The sequence below is a fragment of the Engraulis encrasicolus genome, chromosome 8 (assembly GCF_034702125.1).
Source record: "Engraulis encrasicolus isolate BLACKSEA-1 chromosome 8, IST_EnEncr_1.0, whole genome shotgun sequence".
NCBI classification, from domain to species: Eukaryota; Metazoa; Chordata; class Actinopteri; order Clupeiformes; family Engraulidae; genus Engraulis; species Engraulis encrasicolus.
This window is the reverse complement of record NC_085864.1, coordinates 9,330,108-9,335,107: the sequence shown is the minus strand read 5'-3', so window position 1 is coordinate 9,335,107 and position 5,000 is coordinate 9,330,108. Positions and strand designations below refer to the sequence as shown.

The 5,000-nt window shown below is 47.9% G+C and overlaps 1 protein-coding gene across 1 annotated transcript in view; it reads left to right on the top strand.

Annotated features, from left to right (window-relative positions):
• Positions 1–5,000, top strand: part of pcp4b (Purkinje cell protein 4b) — an 85,649-nt gene that overhangs the window by 20,433 nt on the left and 60,216 nt on the right. The window lies entirely within an intron of this gene.

The window sequence follows — 5,000 nt, the reverse complement described above, 5'->3', positions numbered from 1 at the left end:
GTGTGTGTGTGTGTGTGTGTGTGTGTGTGTGTGTGTGTGTGTGTGTGTGTGTGTGTGTCTTCCCCCTGGAGTACAGGCCGAGTGAAGAAATATCTCATTATGTGCCCGGAGCTTGGGGAGAGAAGGGAGGAAGACAAGTAGGGCAGGGTTGGCACAGGGGTCACCCACTCTGGGCCGGGAGTCGGGACTGACACGGGTGGGTGTGTGAGTGTGTGTGTGTGTGTGTGGGCACGCCTGTGTGTCTGTGGGGCTCTGTGTGTGTGTGTGAGTGTGTGTGTGTGTGTGTGCACGCCTGTGTGTCTGTGGGGCTCTGTGTGTGTGTATGTGAATGAATGTGTGTGTGTGTGTGTGTGTGCACGCCGGTTTGTGTGTGTGTGTGTGTCTTTAAAGTAGAGCGGGAGGGAGCAGTGTGTCGTGTGGCGCGCCACGGGTGATCTACTGGTAACGGGGCCAGGGACACATACACACACAACACACTCATACATACACACACACAAACACACACACACACTCATACATACACGCACACGCACACGCACACGCACACGCACACGCACACGCACACGCACACACACACATACACACACACACACACACAGACTCCCAAAGGTCATGGGTAAGGTCACCGAACGTTGGAGGAGGAGAAGAAAAAAACTGGTTTGTGAAAAAGAAGAAAGAAAAGAGAAAAAAAAGAAAATAGTACACTCAGGCCCGCCAACAGGGGTGGGAGTTCGAAGTGACAAACGGGTATGCGTTCCTGGATCCAGGGACCCAAGAACTGTGTCCCCATTACATTGTATGATTTTGGCAGGGGGCCCTTTAAGATGACTTTGTCCTCGGCCCAGCAACAGCTGTCAGTGGCCCTGAGTACACTGTCCCTCTTAGCGATCGTCTGCAATCTCCAGGCAGGGCCACCTTGCAAGTTTTGGCTCATGCAGACGAGACGAGACGAGACTTGGCGAGGCGAGAGGAGAGGAGAGGAGAGGAGAGGAGTTCAGTCGAGACTGCTTCTGTCCTGTTTTCGTATTTATAGTATGCAGGACGTAGCGATAAGCGACACTCCAGACTATGTGTGTGTGTGTGTGTGTGTGTGTGTGTGTGTGTGTGTGTGTGTGTGTGTGCGTGCGTGCGTGCGTGCGTGCGCGCATATGTGTGTTGTTGTTTTTGTTGTTGAAGAATGTGTGTGCACACTGAGTTCATTCTCTTGCCCGCCCGCATGGAACAACTTGAGGCAGATTTCACAGTAAGTGAGTAAAAGAAAAGAGGAAAAGAGGAGCAGGGGAAAAAAGGAGAAGAAAGGTGCCGGCAGCAACAGAGCAAGTCATATCTACAAGATGAGTGACAGAACAGAAGTAGCTGAAGCAAGCACCCAAAAGGGATAGACAGCAGAGGGGTGTGTGTGTGTGTGTGTGTGTGTGTGTGTGTGTGTGTGTGTGTGTGTGTGTGTGTGTGTGTGTGTGTGTGTGTGTGTGTGTGTGTGTGTGTGTGTGTGTGTTTGTGTGTGAGTCTGTGTTTGTGTGTGCGTGCGCATGTGTGTGTGTGTGCGTGTGTGTGTTTGTGCATGTGTGAGTGTGTGTGTGTGTGTGTGCGTGTGCATATGCGAGTGTGTGTGTGTGTGCGTGTCTGTTTGTGTGTGTGTTTGTGTGTGTGTGAAGATGAGCGGTGGTGCAGCTCGGAGCAATATGGCCTCACTTTAGCAGCTGCCGGATGCTCGTAAATCATCGTCCCTGACGACGGACATTAGCTGTCACTCACTCAGTCAGCCAGTCAGCTCGCTTATCTCCATCTCTGCAGCCTCCGTTGCCATGCTACTGTAATGTAATTCAGGAAGTTGGACGTGTTGCAGTACACCTACCGTTTTGCCACACGGGACGGCCCCTTCTCAGATCGAGTTTGTTTTGTTTTTGTTCATGCTGACTTGTTTTTGTGATTGGGTTTTCGGTTTTGGTTGGCCCCCTAACTTTTGCAGGGAGGGGACCTGAAGGTACCAGCATGCCGCAGAGTTAGAGAGAGAGACAGAGAGAGAGAGAAAGTGAGAGAGAGAGAAAGAGAGAGAGAGAGAGAGAGAGAGAGAGAGAGAGAGAGAGAAAGAAAGGGAGAGAGAGAGAGAGAGAGAGAGAGAGAGAGAGAGAGAGAGAGAGAGAGAGAGAGAGAGGGAGAGAGAGACTTCCAGGGTTCAGCTCAAGAGAAAGAGCGAGAATGAGATATAAAAGAAAAAAAAAAAGAAAATCCATTTTGTCCTTTAAATAGACACGTGTAACTAAAACGGCTGAAAGCTCCTTTTTGGTCTCACCTAATGTCCTAGTGTAATTTTTAGAAATAGCATTAACACACAGCACAGAGCTGCACAGAGCTGAGGGCGAAAAGATCCCTGTGGGATTTTGGCCCAAGGTGTGCACTAGCCTTCTCCGTGAGCACGTGGCGTGCTGCTTCAGTGTGCTTATGTGTAACGTGCCATTACATCACCCATTTTTACGCATGGTGGGTTTGTGTCAGTCACTCAAAGTGGTATAATAAATAAACACAGGGAAGCCAACAGAACGGTTTACAAAGAGGTCAGTTGTCTCAGGCCCAGGGCGAGGGGAGGCAGAATTGCCATTGCATTGTACTGTATGTATTGAGTGAGGGGCCCTTTCAAACAATGTTGCCCTGGACCCAGTCAAAGCTGTCAGCAGCCTTGCATAAACGTGTGTTTTTTTCTGTCTTACTGTCTCCCATCTGTTGGTTAGTTTCCCTTAAGGGTAGCATGGTGTCATGAGCAGAACATCATATATTTATGCAGAGCAAAGACTTACATCACAACGAGGCCCTTTGCACATTGCTAACTGCTCCCACGGTGTACAGTGTTGCTGCTGTTAAGCTGCATTTACACACGTCGCTACTAGTTACTGGTTTCTAGTTCACTCGCTTCGCCACTTGCTCATGGAACGTTTGTTAACGTTCTCATGGGTTTAACTGCCATTGCAAAAGCAAGATGTCAATAATCCGACCTCTGCATCCCAATTGGCTACTCACATTCAGTACTTGCATCACTTAAAGTTCAAATATGTTTGTCACAGAACCGTGCTGGTCATCAGGTAACATATAGTCACATGTGGAAAAGTTCAGAGTCCGGTATGAAGGCGGATGGTTCATACGTTTACCAGTTATGTTTAGCGCAAAACGTAACTGGTGTGGGCACTGAAACCGTTCTTCTGGAGTGTGTTTCTCGAAAGCGCCTTTCCTAACTAAGATAGCAGCTTACTTGGTTGTAATGCAAATTCCCATTGGCAACCTACTACAGTATGTTACGTGGCGCTATTCCGACATGTCGCTATTCCGACGTTAATGTCTATTGTCGGAATACCGACACGTTTTCCACCGTCCGCCGCTATTCCTACATGCCGCTATTCCTACATGCCGCTATTCCTACATGCCGCTATTCCGACATCCCTAACCTTAACCCTAACCCTAACCCTAACCACTAAAAAGTGTCGGAATAGCGGCATGTCGGAATAGCGGCATGTCGGAATAGCGCTATGTCGGAATAGCGGCATGTCGGAATAGCGCTATGTCGGAATAGCGATTGCCCCCCCTACAGTAAGTTGCTAGCTGGTTAGCAACAATGCTTTTGAGAAACGGAGTCCAGGTCGGCCTGAAAACAGTAACTGAGGAGAGTAATTGAGGATTGCATTGATGTGAGATTCACTACATGAAGCAGAGTGTATACCGGTAATGAAGATTGCACTCTGAAGGGAAATAATTACAAGTTTTGGTGCAATATGCCGGGGCCCCTCTTCCCATGGCTAAGGCTAAACATGCATCACTGCCTTGACTAAGGACAGTCTCTTTGTTTTGCTCACATCAAACTGCAAGATGTGTAATGTGTTGTTGCCTTTTGGTGTGTGTGTGTGTGTGTGTGTGTGTGTGTGTGTGTGTGTGTGTGTGTGTGTGTGTGTGTGTGTGTGTGTGTGTGTGTGTGTGTGTGTGTGTGTGTGTGTGTGTGTGTGTGTGTCTGCGTGTGTGTGTGTCTGCGTGTGTGTGTGTCTGCATGTGTGTGTGTGTGTGTGCGTGCGTGCGTGCGTGCGTGCGTGTGTGTGTGTTGAGACTAGAGCAGATGTTCTTTTTCTGCCGTCAGCTTATGCTCATTGCCCTCTCTGCGGAGCCAATCAGGATCTTTCACTCTGTCTGTGCCCCACCAGACCGCGCGTGACAAATAGACACCCCTGGTCCTATAAACTCGCCTTCCAAGGGAACATCTCGCATGCATCACCTCATTTCTCTTCTCCTTCTTCATCCCTCTCCTCTTCTGCTGCTTCACTCCTCTCAAGCCTAAATAGTGCACTACCGTCGATGACGATAGCACCAATTAAGACCTCATACCAGTGGTCCATAGAGTGGTCCATAGAAAAGGTGATTGACTAGCATCTCCTGTTTTTTTATGCTATGGTGTATACAGTGATATCCTCTCCATCCTTATAGAGACACAAATAGCTGAAACTGGGGGCCACTGAAAATTATTATGACCAACATAAATAGGTAGTACCATCCGCAAAGGTAGTAAAGCCCCAAAGTATCGAGAGGGTAGTTCACTCTTAGGGGATGCCTTTCTTATGACAATGTCCCTGTACCTTTTTCCCCTATGCAAAGGTGGCTATAAAAGAAATATATGATGTACATGTATGATGTACTGTATATGGTGTATGTGTATGATATATGTGTATAATGTACACATATGATGTACAAGTATGATGGCATGTGCTGTAAACATTGGAACGTTCCTTGAGCAGGTTCTTGCGGGAAACCATGGGTTCATTAGTTTTCCATCGTGGAGAAACAGCTAAAGTTTCTCTTCCGAGGATTTGTAGCTTCTTTAGAGAATTTTTAGTGGTTCCCCCACAGTGACAACTGAGAGTTCTTCAAGGAACCTTTGATTTTTGCATTATGGTGTAAATAATAGTGTAGCGTGCTGTATACATCCTGCCACACCCTTTATCCCGTTATGATACCTGTTCTAGGTC